Raw genomic sequence first — 15,175 nt, 5'->3', positions numbered from 1 at the left:
GAAAGCACTAAACCTCTCTGGCACCAACTTGCTCCAGGGTAGGTTCATATGACACCCTGATGATGAGGAAACAACAATTCAATTTAAGGGCAGATTGCCATATATATCATCAACTAATGGTGAGATGAAATCAGAATATCTTCCATTCTAAGATATGTGCAATAACCAAGATCTCTAATTATGGAAGACAGACTACAACAACTGCCAATGAGCAGAACTTTTCCTGGGACCATAAAGAAAGACTTTACCCTAGGCATTGTGCTAGGATCTGTGCATAAAACAAGATCTATAATTATAGAAGACTAATGCTTGCTTTGGCAGAACATATACTAAAACTGGAACGAATCAGAGATGATTAGCATGGCCCCTGTACAAGATTGACAACCAAATTAGTGTAATTACAAAAGACTGAATTTGACAACTACCACTGAACAGAACTTCTCCTGAAACCATAATGAAAGATCTTGGAGTAAGACAACCAACAGGCCCAAACCTGTAATCAGAATTATGACAGTAAGCTTCATGGGTGGAGGCACCCTATATCTCTTAGGCCAAGGAAATTTCCTTTGTAATTGCCCCAATGTTTAATGTGCCTATACAAAAAGAAATCTTGCCTAGCCTGCTCCCCTTTTTTTGTGTGTGTTTCTTTCTTTTAATTTTATTTATATATTCTAGATAAGGGCTCCTGCCTTTTACATAGAGAATACATAGATTTTACATAAAGATTCTTTTACATAGAACTTGAATCTTTTTGCTCTGCCTCATATTTACATATATTTCTACAAATGGAGAAAATAAAGAAATAAAAAAGTGCATGAGATCCAGGGGCCAGTGTTCTCAGGTGCATTGGGTGAAAAAAATAGCTCTAAATATGCAAGCCACAGTCAACAATAGAATCAAGAGACTTGAACTATTACAAACTAAACACAAAATGAATCTATTACACTAGTAATTTAGGGGATAAGAGATAGAGGTTTGGGATGCATGCTGAGAACTCTGGTGGAAGGCAGTCTACACTGGTGATGAGAATGGCCCTAATTGTCACTATATGTCTGAAATATAACTGTGAATAGCTTGTAATTCACAACAAACTCAATAATAAAAAAATCTTGGGTGCTTATATCTATGAAGCATACTATCATAGACTGACTACAGGCTCTAGACATCATAATTGTTCGACTCCAAGGTCTTTCTTTATGGTAACAGGGAAATGTTCTTCTTAGTCACCGTTGTTGTACCCAGTATTCTGTAATTAGATATTTTTTCTTTTATTGTCTCATGTCTTTCTTTGTAACTTTACCATATTGTACAGAATAAAATCAAGGTTATTTTATTCTTTACTCTCTTGAATTTTTTGACTTAAGAGATATTTTCATTTCCATATATTTTTAGATATATTTATTTTTCTTCCTTGTAAATGTATTTGGGATTTTGTAGCTGTATAAAGACTGGATAGGTATTTTTTTAGTTTCTTCTATTTATTTTATTAATGTTTTATATTTCACTAGAAAATTTTTTCTACTTCATTCATTGATTTTATTCTGTATCTGTTTTCTTCCTGATGCAATTTTAAATGGGATAGTTCTCTTAGAATCCCTTTGCTCTAACTCATTTCAGAAAATGAAATATAATATGTTTATAACTTTTCCCTAACATTTTAATAATTAATTTATCTATTATTCTGTGTGTTTGAATATAAAATCCAGGGTTACCTATCACATATCTGCAAACTACAATAGTTTTAATTATTTTCAGTTATTTTCTCTGTGATTTTTTTTATTAGTGAACTTAGACATTTTATTTAGTTTTTCAAATAAAACATCTCTTTACTTCATGGATCCTTTGCATAATCTCTTTGATAAAAGATGAATTTTAGTTTTAAAATATAAATGCATATAACATATCAAGATGCATGAAAGAAATAATATGTATATTTAGGTGGTCTCTAATTATGAGTGTGAAAGCACAGTTATAAGTTTTATGTTTCAAATAAATGTATCTAATGTATGGAGAGGGAATTTAGTATTTTTATTTTCTAAGACTGCCTAATGACACAACCCATTAACAGAATGTCTTAAATAATAGATTTTAGTTTTTACATAATCCTAGAAATTAAAAATTCAAGGTGCATGTAGTTTGAAACATTAATAGTGTGTGGTAAATAGTTTCTAAACTTTCATCCATTTTTTAGTTTGATAACAAGTAATGTAAGCATAAAAATGAGATTATTTTTTAGAGTGATATACAAATGTAAGTCACCATCACTTAGACTTTACATAGTTTAATAGCACTGCTTAGATGAGAATCAATTTTCACTTACTTTAAAAATTACCATGGTTCAGAGAAAATAAAAGTGTTAAGGCAATTTTTCTTATACATAATAAACACTGATTATATACACAGCAAAATATATGGTCATTAGAACACTGCCATGTGTGATACCTGAGGACAAAACCACGAGTACGTCCTGAGTACTACCATATATAGCAAAGAAAACTATGAACAAATAGAGAACTTAATGAAGATAAAATGATTGAATGTGAAAGGACCAAGGAGTGCAATACATGGTGTATATAGACGTAAATAACATACAATATATATATTAGAGGTCAGAATTGCAAATGATGAAGCTCTTAGCATTTACTTTTCAACCTCAGTTCATGGAAACACATAACTTTTTCACTTAATAAAATTGGTCTTGACACTTATAATTATTTTTTCAATGGGATCATGCTTAGAAAAATTTAAAAATTAAAAATATAAGTATAGTTATAGGCTGATCTAGAAAATTTAAGTCTTTACTAATGTGGAAAAATAGTTTTTTTACACAGATATTACTCTATATATCAGTTTACTTTGTTAAACTTACTGTACATTGTCACCATGTCTCATATACATTTAATGTTTACTATGAATTATTTTCATAAAATTAAATATATGAAATATATTTATATATTATTATATTATATAAAATGTGTACAATAATATTCTGACAAAAACTTCAGTGTATAATATTAAAGCCATTTATGCTTCTATTCAATTAGTTTCTCATATTTATCATCATACTTTACCAGAAGTAAATTAAACTTTAGCATCTGCTGCTGTGAAAATATGCTCACATAGGCATTTCTCTTCTTTTGTTGTGTTACATTTTACGTTTATCAAATGGAAACACTTAGGAAATGAATTTGTTAACCTTGCCAATTCTTTTGCATAAGATTCATAAGATACTGATACCTTGACTGTAAGGAAAGCAAAATTAAAATATAATTCAATAGGTTTTTAATCCTTGATATTTTTGTATGCATGACTTTATTGATGCCATATTTTCATAAATTACTTGAATATATAAGTCGATAAGTTGAATATATGTATATTATTTCTATAAATCTCGAAGAAAATCACATTATGTATCTGAAGACTAAGAATGATTAAAGAAGACACTTGGATGAGTAAAAATCTGTGGAAGCCCATTTGTCAAAGATGGCAAAGATTATACTGGTTTTAAAGTGTAGTAGAATAGGGGCTATTAACCATTAAATGTGAAACAGAAAACTTCTGACTGTAAAAACAGATTAAGTTTCTAAAAACTGAATTTCTTATAAGCAAGAGATGCTGTTTTTCCAAAGAATTTAACCTATGATGGTCATTTAAGTAGATTTTCTATAATTAGGTATACTATTCTTTTATTTTGGGAGGGGATTGGAGCCATACCCAGTGACATTCAAGAGTTACACCTGGCTTGGGAAACCATATAGGACTTCAGGGATCAAACTTGGCTCCTTCCTGGGTCAGCCGCATACAAGGCAAATGCCCTACTCTCTTGCACTATTGCTCTGGCCCCTGATACTGTTCTTTGAGAAAATGTCCTATGATATGAGTAATATATCCTATAGTAGTCACTTGAATAGTCATTTGAGTGAATAGTCATTTGAGTATAGTCATTTGAATATATTACTCTTTACTTTGAAATTCTTTTCCCTTTCACAATTGGAATAGTAATTAAAAAACTTTTCTATTGCAGGTCTGATAAGGGGTAGACTCTGATGAAAAAAATCAATTTGCTTTCATTTGAATTTCTAAAAGGGACAAGATTTCCCTAGGTGAAGAAGTGACATTCTAATCTTTTTCTTTTTTTTCTGAAAATGCTGCTTGAGATAGATGTAAATTTAGATAGATGTAAATTGATTTCGAGCTTTACTATTTCTCATCTCATTTATTAATTATAATTGTATAATTTTAAATTAAATTTTACTAATTTTTATATTCGAAAAGTAAGTTTTTAGATTTCTACCTTAATACTTGACATATTCTAATTATCACGATCCTATTCTAATCTCTATTTTATTATGCCCATGCCTTATTGTTTTACTGTTTTGACAACTATCAATTGAATCACACTTTAACTTGAGAACTATTTCTTGACTTCTGTAGTGATTTAGATATTTAGTTTTTAATCTTTTTGAACCATTGAATTGGCATATCAACAGCTCTAAAATTCATATAATAGGTTTCACAACACCACTCATAAAGGCCATTGGCATAAAGAACTCACAATACACCACATCTATCCCACCCTAGTTCCCAGGAGTAATCTTTGAAGAAAGAGTCAGTACAACATTATAGCATATCCATGTGTGGTCCAAAAACACAAACAATTAATATAGCAAAATATCGTGAACATTTTTTTTCGGGGAGGGCACAGCCGGTGACGCTCAGGGGTTACTCCTGGCTATGCACTCAGAAATCGCTCCTGGCTTGAGGGACCATATGAGACGCCTGAGGATCAAACCATGGTCCGTCCTAGGCTAGCGCTGGCAAGGCAGACACCTTACCTAGAGCCACTGCGCCGGCCCCATCAGAACAATTTTATTACCAGTTATAAGCCTACAAGAACGCTGTATATAGTTAAACAGTCCTAAAGCAGAATAACTGAAATCCTACTGAGTGGTTAGAAACACCATCTGAGAATAGGTTGGAGAGATAGTGTTTGCCTTTGCTCGCAGCCTTTTATAGTTGAATGGCCAGAACACCATAGGGTCCCCTGAGCACATGCTGGGAGTGATTCCTGAGCACAGGCAGGAAAAAAGTCCAGAGCACTGCCAGATGTAGCAAAAGAAAACAAACGAAAGAAAGAATAAGAAAGAAAGAAAGAAAGAAAGAAAGAAAGAAAGAAAGGAAAGAAAAGAAAGAAAGAAAAGAAAGAAAGAAGAAAGAAGAAAGAAAGAAAGAAGAAAGAAAGAAAGAAAGAAAGAAGAAAGAGAAGAAAGAAAGAAAGAAAGAAAGAAAGAAAGAAAGAAAGAAAGAGAGGAAAGAGAGAAGAGAAAGAAAGAAAGAAAGAAGAGAGAGAGAGAGAAAGAAAGAAAGAAAGAAAGAAAAGAAAGAAAGAAAGAAGAAAGAAAGAAAGAAAGAAAGAAAGAAAGAAAGAAAGAAAGAAGAAAGAAAGAAAGAAAGAAGAGAGAAGAGAAAGAAAGAAAGAAAGAAAGAAAGAAAGAAAGAAAAGAAAGAAAGAAAGAAAGAAAGAAAGAAAGAAAGAAAGAAAAGAAAGAAAGAAAGAAAGAAAGAAAGAGAGAAAGAGAGAAAGAAAGAAAGAAAGAAAGAAAGAAGAAAGAAAGAGAGAAAGAAAGAAAGAAGAAAGAAGAAAGAAAAGAAAGAAAGAGAAAGAAAGAAAGAAAGAAAGAAAGAAAGAAAGAAAGAAAGAAGAAAGAAGAAAAGAAAGAAAGAAGAAGAAAAAAGAAAGAAAAGAAAAAGAAAGAAAGAAAGAAAAAAAGAAAAGAAGAAAGAAGAAAGAAAGAAAGAAAGAAAGAAAAGAAGAAAGAAAGAAAGAAAGAAAGAGAGAGAAAGAAAGAAAGAAAGAAAGAAAGAAAGAAAGAAAGAAAGAAAGAAAGAAAGAAAGAAAGAAAAGAAAGAAGAGAGAAAGGAAGAAAGGAAGGAAGAAGAAAGAGAGAGAGAAAGAAAGGAAGGAAGGAAGGAAGGAAGGAAGGAAGGAAGGAAGGAAAGGAAGAAAGTAAAAAGAAAGGGAAGGAAGGAAAGATAATAGGGAAGGAAGGAAATGAAAGATATAAAGAAAGACAAAGAAAAAAGACAAAGGAAAAAGAAAAATGTCAACAAAGCAAAAAAGGAAGAAAACAGAAAAAAGATTCTACGTGAATAGTTTATTTTTTTTAATGACTCAAAGAACATGAACATATAAAATGGGTTTTAGCAAGTTTTTGATGTCAGAACTCTATAACTGAAATTCTGAGAACATACCAAGGTGACTTCTGTAAAATGACAGGTACAGATGTTGATAAGAAATTCTTTGAAGAGTTAATGATCCATTGTATAGTAGCAATGAAAGAGAAACATACCAACAACAAAGCAACATCAGTGTACCACACCGTGTGTTAACCTTCATGCATCCTGAGTGTCAACAATGACTTTCAAATAATATATTGAGGTCTGAGATTATATGGAGCCATCAAGGAAACATTCTGCATTTAAGAATATTAGAGTAGGTGTTATAGAGTTTTCCCATATTCCATTCTAATGATTGAAATTCTAAAGCCTTAGACTAGGAGGTATTTGCTTATATAGATGTTTTCAACTTTTATAATTGGATTAGTTTCAGACCTTTGAAATAAAACTATTTTCTCATGAAGTTTTTTTAAACAACTTGTAATACTGTAAGTGTTAAACTATAATTTTGTCTAGTTTGTCTAACTTTACAAATCTTTATGAGTAAAACACATATAAACAAAATTTATTTTAACATTTTTCCATATATACAAAGTAAAATATATTAATACAAAGTATTGTTATTTAAATGTCTATGCTATATGTGCTAATAATAAGTATTAGCAACTCTATGTAAAATATGTGATACAACTGATATTTATGAATGAATTTTATGGTATCTCCCTCATAAAGCTAAGTGGTTTGAATATTCTCAAACTTTTTCACTTATTGTCCTCTCCTCATGCTTTATAGAAAATGTAAATTATTTTTAAACTGTGAAATATAGCACATATGTTAATTAACTATTTGTTTTCCTTTATTCATTTTATTTTTTATTTTGTAATTTAGTTCAATTCACTTAGTTTAAACATCATAGTTTTATTGTGATGTACCTCAAAAAAGTCGACTTAAAAGCTACTTTAATGTTTGTTTATCTACTATATTTATTCTATTTTTCTATATTATATTATTGTTCAACATTCATCATAGTTTAATCAACCTTTTTAAATAATATTTACAAAAAACCGAAAATAAATAAATAAATAAAATGTTAAAAAAAGGGGGGGGCTGGAGAGATAGCATGGAGGTAAGGTGTTTGCCTTTCATGCAGAAGAATGGTTGTTTGAATCCTGGCATCCCATATGGTTCCCTGTGCCTGCCAGGGGTGATTTCTGAGCACAGAGCCAGGAGTAACCCCTGAGCGCTGCCAGGTGAGACCCAAAAAACAAAAAACAAAACCCAAAAACCCCGAAAATAATTAAAAAAAATAATGTTGTTTTGTTGTATTTTTATATCCCACTTATTAAAGGCTTAAATTTTACTATGGAACATATTAAATTTATTAAAATTTAATATAATTTTATTTTATTATGATTTACAATACTATTAATATAAAGTGTTTATCAATGTAAGATTCAAATACCACCACGAACTTCACCAAAATCCACCATTCATTTTGCTGTCTAGGAACCCCCTTTTAAACCCTGATTCATGCCCTGTCCTGTCACTTCATCAAGGTAATTTCAGTTCTCAAATTGTATTGTCTTTGGTGACTATTGTTATTTCCTTACAAAATTCACTTATAGCAAAAAGAAAAAAAATTAATGATATTTTGTGGTATGAATTATTTGTTTAATTCAAACAGTTTATTTTATTTTGTTTGAGGGACACATAAGTGTTGCTCAGGGGTTAGTCTGGTTTTACCATCAGAGATTACTCCTGGTACTACTCAGGATACTACTGAGTGTAGACTTTGAGTTGTCTGTATGTAAGGCTAGTGTCCTACCACTGTACTTTCTAAACAGCTCTAAGTTTATGCAGTTTAAATATAAATTTTTTAAAATGTGTGTCAGATTGGGCCAGGATATTGTTTGAAGGGCTGAGATACATGCCTCACATGTGGAGGGTCTTGAATATGACTCCAAGCAATATATGCCTCTGAAGCATCTCTAGGATCATTCTTGAGACCTGAAACATCTCCAGTAAAGCTAGAAGGTTCCTAAGACTGCTGTGACCAATCACTAATCTGTTTTTTTGTTAAAAAAAAAAAAAACCTTCCTTACACCTATATTCATTTCAGCACTATTTACCATAGCAAGATTATGGAAACAACCAAGATGCCCTTCAACAGACGAATGGCTAAAGAAACTGTGATACATATACACAATGGAATATTATGCAGCTGTCAGGAGAGATGAAGTCATGAAATTTTCCTATACATGGATGTACACGGAATCTATTATGCTGAGTGAAATAATTCAGAGATAGAGAGAAAAACGCAGAATGGTCTCACTCATCTATGGGTTTTAAGAAAAATGAAAGACATTCTTGCAATAATAATTTTCAGACACAAAAGAGGAAAGAGCTGGAAGTTCCAGCTCACCTCAGGAAGCTCACCACAAAGAGTGATGAGTTTAGTTAGAGAAATAACTACATTTTGAACTGTCCTAATAATGAGAATGTATGAGGTAAATGGAGAGCCTGTTTAGAGTACAGGCGGGGGTCGGGTGGGGAGGAGGGAGACTTGGGACATTGGAGATGGGAATGTTGCACTTGTGATGGGTGGTGTTCTTTACATGACTGAAAACCAAACACAATCATGTATGTAATCAAGGTGTTTAAATAAAATTATAAAAAAAAATCATTGTTGAATAACACTCAAAATAACCCCTAATGTCCCAGAGCACTCTTGGGTGCACAAAAATAGTAACACAAAACTAAATAAAACTCTAGTGAAAGCTAAACAATTACTAAGTTAATTCTTTCAGTAATAATTACAGTTCCTTGTGAAAATGTGGGCACTCGGCGAGGTGGCGCTAGAGGTAAGGTGTCTGCCTTGCAAGCACTAGCCAAGGAAAGATCGCGACCGCGGTTCGATCCCCTGGCATCCCATATGGTCCCCCCAAGCCAGGGGCAATTTCTGAGTGCTTAGCCAGGAGTAACCCTGACCATCAAATGGGTGTGGCCCGAAAAACTAAAATGTGGGCACTTATAGAAGTTTTGCTTCCTTTCTATAAGATGGATTGAAGATACAATTATTCATCTGTATAAAAATTCTTATTTTTTGGATGATACAGAACTATTCTCTTCCCTTTTATCAGAGATCACCATCTCAGGAATCCAACACAGTTGTCACCTTTGGCATGACTATGGGATCAAATTTTGGGTCAGCCCTGTGCAAGGCAAAATCATACTTACTGTACTAACATATAATATCTTATGTATACAAATACTACTTAATTAAAATAAAATGATTATCTAAGATGTTGTAACTTGTTATGGTTGAAATAATTTGACATAACAATTATTCTAAAGAAGCTGTTTGTCACCTTGTAAGTGCTTATCTTAATAGGTCAGTGCAATAAAACTTATAGTCAAATTAAATTAGATACTCAAATATATCTTTAAGTATTTTCTTTACTTATAAATGCATGATTTATAATTCCTTTATTCTTCATTATACTTTGAGAATTATAATTATTATTCAGTTAATTGCTGCCTATTTTTTTTACAAAAAATGATGTATTCAATATGAGGGAATTTCTTTCCATGTTAATATCTAATACATAGTCTTCTGAAAAAATTGATAATTTAAGAAGTTGAACAAGAGTGATAGTAGAGAGGATAGGGCAATTGCCTTGCTCATAGCTGACCAGGGTTAATTCCTGGCACACTACTTATTCCAAAAAAACACCTAAAATTACACGAGAACAGATTTAAAAGTATGTCATTATTACTGCTAGTAGATCCAAACATAAACAAAATAAAATAAACCAGAGAATTATAGTTTCCAAACTGTAATAAGTCTGCCAAAGTCACCTAGAGTATTCGGTTATTGATTAACAAAAATATAGAGCTGCTTTATTTGAAAAAATTCCCATAGTTATATTTTAACCAATAGAACCTATGAAGTATTGATTTGACTTTAAAAAAGACTGTAATTTGGTAAGTGGTCATAATATTGTTTGGCTGTAAATAAGAATTTGTGCTGTGGGGCTGGAGAGATAGCATTTGCCTTGCATGCAGAAGGATGGTGGTTCAAATTCCGGCATCCCATATGTTTCCCTGAGCCTGCCAGGAGTGATTTCTGAGTGTAGATCCAGGAGTTACCCCTGAGCACTGCTGGGTGTGACCCAAAAAACAAACCAAAAAAAAAAATAAACAAACAAGCAAAAAAAAAAAAGAATGTGTGCTAAGTATGACATGAAATGTCTGAATATGAAAGCTTAAGAACCAAAATTCATGTTCATTGAAGTAAAATAAAAGAAAATCCTAGAATACGGGAAAAACGTAATTTTTTCAGTAACAATATACTGGTATGATACAATCAGTACTTATCTCACAAAGTAGTTGTCAGTATCTTCCAGTGTAGTATAGTTTTTTTTTTCTTGTTAAAAGTAAGTTTCTCATTATTACTCAGCCAAAAAGCAAGTGGGCACTATCCTTGGGAGCAAGGTGCCTGGAAGAATCAGTGTCAGTCAAGAATGATGCCCCCTCGGTTCTTGAATAAAGTCAAAAAGAAAAAAGTGACAGTGACTTGGGTTTAGCATGGGAAGCTGTGTTCTGTCATGCTCCAAAAACCTTGTCCCTGAGGTGACAGGTAATGAGAGCATCATTCAGAGATTTTGCCAACCCCTCAAAGTGAATTAGCCTCATCTATGACAGAGAACAGAATGGAGGACAGATATCAATGTATTTTCCACTAAAATGTATTTAGGACACAATTATCTTAAATATAAAGAATCTTAATTTTTGCCTAGAATGCACTGACAAGCAAATTCAGAAATTGTTTCTACTCTTATAATATAATCTTATGCTCTTTCTTCTCACGCTTTACCAGAAAGTCATAGTTCTTTATACCAAGATGCCCTTTTCAAATATGAAGTGACAGCATTCTGGCAAGGTCATTGTGATATTTTTAGACAGCCTGAAAATCATGAATCAGGACTAGTTTCTGCTAAAATATAAAGTGAAAAAAATTGGAGAAGGTTTTTATATTTTCTTCATTGTCTTTTAAAATATTGATAGAACCTCTTCATCCCCTAGCTGCCTTCCAATAATCCAGTAAAGGACAATGACCCCTCTATTACCCAAACATTTCTTGATACTGAATAGGTCCAATATCAGTGGCTCTCCTAAATGCACCCCGAAGAACTTGAAGCCTTGGATATACCTCTGAGCTTTAAGGAGTTTTGAGTATCTGGCTAAACGCCCCTGCTTGCTCTGCTCCTGGCTGTGAAGATGCCCATGACGGGGATAGTTTGGTGCCAGTGTCTGTGTGCAAACATGGCATTCCTAATATTTTGCGCGCAAAAAACTTTTAATTTGGTCTCTTGTTGCCATGTCCAGAACTGGAAGCCCACCAAATAACCTAAGAGAGGCCACTCCACCCATTTTGCTCTTCTTCTTTTATTATTACAGTAAAGGGGGAACTGTGGGGAGCCTAGCTGATAAACCTAGAACATAAAGACACCTCAGTAATTCCTAATCTGGTCACCCACGTGACCAAAAGCGCCCATGCCTTGAGGACAAAGGAAATAGACAAATAAAGTAATTCAGAGCAGCCCAATATATCCAGCCAGAAAGAAAGATATAGAACTTGCCTTTGTGTTAGCAAACATTATTAAGATTATAGCTGATGTTCTATTTATACTTGTTGAGTATAATTTATAGAACTCTGTTTGAATCTTATGCCTTTTAGTAAAACGTGCTCAGGTCTACCTCTTTGCCCCTCCCTATTACCTGCCCCAGTTTATGCTAATGAATGCTTGTAACTGTGATTGGTGGAGTACTTGTAACACCTTTTGACGTATTTCAGCCCTTAAAAGCTGACCCCCCAACAATAAACTTCCCTTTTTGAACAGCATGCGTTGTCTTGAAGGCTTCTCTTACTAATTTCTCTAGTTCTTCTTTACAGGTCGGTTCTGCTCGAGTGAACCCACTAATAACTAGCAACCTTCATTTCCACACCCCCGCGGGTCGGGGGTCTCCCACGAAAGTTGCACAGATAGTCTAAATAACGGTTCATTTTCAATAATTTATAAATCAGGGATCAGTTGTGCCATGCAAATAATGTGCAGAACAGGATTCAAGATACTCATCATTTATAAAGAGTTAAATTTAACTAAACATACAATAAACTTTACCCAAAGGAGTGTAATAGCTGAATATATATGGTGCTATAAATGCTAGTGGAATTGCTTTCTATAACATTTTTTACATTTAACTTATAGAAATACATTGGTCAGATCTCCTAATAAAATGTAAAAAAAGTAAAGTACTGAATTATGTTAGCAAAAGTGCAGGATTAGGGCAAGTTTTAGGCATGTAAGGTATTTATAAGAAGGTTATACATGATGAAAGATATCTGGCATGTGATTTTAATTCACCTGCATTTCCCCCTTTAATTTTTAAATAGGTAGCAAATATGGCATCAGAATTAATTTCTGTAGCTCTATGTCTATTTCTATCAGGTTACAATCATTCAACAAAATGGAAAAATAATGCTACAATTATAAGAGAGACTTTTGAGATTAATGATACTTAGGATTATTTAGTCGTTTCTCAGACATCATCAGTAAAATGTTTCATTGATTGACATTAGTTTAGATCATATGATGTTGTCCTAGAAATTGAGACAGTTTTACAGAAAGAATAATCTAAAAAAATAATATATTTCAGGAACAAATGTAGTGATTATATCTTTAGAAATGAACTATTCTCAAATCTCAATGACAACAATAACAACAACTACAAACTATTCATGCTTACTTAACATATAGAGTCTGATTAAACCCCCCAACCCCGCAGTTGCAGCCTGAACTGACCTTATTAAAACATAATAGTTTCTTTTTTTTTTTTTTTTTTTGGTTTTTGGGCCACACCCGGTAACGCTCAGGGGTTACTCCTGGCTATGTGCTCAGAAGTTGCTCCTGGCTAGGGGGACCATATGGGACACTGGACACCGGGGGATGGAACCGCGGTCCGTCCAAGGCTAGCGCAGGCAAGGCAGGCACCTTACCTTTAGCGCCACCGCCCGGCCCCACATAATAGTTTCTTAAGAGATCTGCAGATGGGATCGGAGCAGTGGCGTGGAGCGCTAAGGCATCTGTCTTGCTGGCACTAGCCTGGGACAGACAACGGCGTGGAGCGCTAAGGCATCTGTCTTGCTGGCACTAGCCTGGGACAGACAACGGTTCTAAACTCCAGCGTCTCATATGGTCCCCCACGCCAGGAGCAATTTTTGAGCACATAGCCAGGAGCATCACCTGTGTGGCCCAAAAGACAAAACAAAAAGAGGTCTGCAGAGCATTCAACTGTTAGTAGAATTTCAAATGTAAGTTAAACCACAAAGGTAGGCAAAGGAGATTCAAGGGAAACTGAGGATGTTGACGGATTACAGTGGGCCCTGATGAAGGTGTTGGCACATTGTACGCCTGAAACTCAATCATGAATAATTATAAAATTTATAGTGATTCAATAAGAAATATTATGAATTTTAAAATCAGTTAAATCTAATTAACATTTATTACTCATTAATATTTTATTGTTTTCTATTTTATTTTATATTTATGAGACACATTTTCCTTATAAAAACCACTGATAATGACCATTTTGAAAAACATACTAGGTTCCTACCTAGTATGATCTACAAATATTTAGATGTTTTAGAAAGTATCATTTTAGGAATACTAGTGTTATTTATTAGTTTTTGTTATTAGTTTAAATTAATAAATTAATTAGTTTAAATAGTTTAATATGATTTATTAGTTTAAATTTATTATTTATTATGAATAGTACAGATATTTTAGGAAGTATTAGTACTGATGTTTCATCTAACGACAAAAACAGACATTTAAAAATATTTTTATTTTTTTATTTTTATTTTTTATTTATTTTTGTGTTTGTTTTTTTCAGGCCACACCCGTTTGATGCTCAAGGGTTACTCCTGGCTAAGCGCTCAGAAATCGCCCCTGGCATATGGGAAACTTATGGGACGCCGGGGGATCAAACCATGGTTCTTCCTTGGGTAGCGCTTGCAAGGCAGACACCTTACCTCTAGCGCCACCTCGCGGGTCCCATCTAATGACAAAAAACCTAGACATTTAAAAATACTTTTAAACCTCTGTGACATATGGTAGTTTCTCCGAAAGTTTTGTTGTGGCACAATGATAATTAATGATTAAATTAAATTATAAAAATTGTTTGAACTTCTGTACTTGATATCATCAGTAGTTTTTCTCAATAAAATCTGATTTCAGTATATAGATATATGATTATTGCATGTTTTGTATTTAATTAAAAGGGAAATCAGTGCATTAAGCTAAATAAGAATTAGAGTTCTTTATCTCCACCTGCTGGAAATGTATGATTTAATAAAATATTGTGAGCTACAATAAGGTAAAGTAAGACATTTTAAACAGTAGAAATGTAAAAGATAAGGTATAATCGTCTGATTAAGATGAGTTTTTCAAATATTTTTATTTAATGCTGAGGAAATCATTATTTTCTAGATATAAAATAAATATTTCTAGATAGAACTAAAAGTCAATTTTTTGGTTGAGGAGAGAGATCATACGTAGTAAGATAACAAATATAAGAATAAAGGTATCACCAGGTAAGCTAAAACAATGTTTGATAGATGCGCATATGAGTGCTTGTTTAGCAGATTTAAAAATAGAAGCCTTGCATCAAAATTTTGCATCAATTATCTTTTTGTTTTTGAAATAAGACCCAAGATCAAAGAACAGTATGTCACACTTTTACAGCAATACTAGAGACATGGATCTTATATTAGAGATAAGTTAGGAAGATATAAACTGTCTTTTCTGTAAAACATGTGGGAAAAATCTAACAAATTTTAGAATAAATAGTAATGATGTTAATAATATTAAAATTATTATTACAGCATTCCCACTTGTTAGCATTGCCATTTAGTGGAAAGCACATTTATCTTAAC

General features: G+C 32.8%; 1 non-coding gene across 1 annotated transcript; it reads left to right on the top strand.

The window, feature by feature from the left end:
• Window positions 1-307: 307 nt before the first annotated feature.
• Window positions 308-412, top strand: LOC126019981 (U6 spliceosomal RNA). Its single transcript, XR_007499576.1, has one exon. It is a non-coding gene; the product is annotated as a U6 spliceosomal RNA (small nuclear RNA).
• Window positions 413-15,175: the final 14,763 nt, after the last annotated feature.

The sequence above is a fragment of the Suncus etruscus genome, chromosome 9 (assembly GCF_024139225.1).
Source record: "Suncus etruscus isolate mSunEtr1 chromosome 9, mSunEtr1.pri.cur, whole genome shotgun sequence".
In the NCBI taxonomy this organism is placed as follows: Eukaryota; Metazoa; Chordata; class Mammalia; order Eulipotyphla; family Soricidae; genus Suncus; species Suncus etruscus.
Note: the sequence above shows the minus strand (reverse complement) of the source record. Positions and strands in the feature narration are given on the sequence as shown.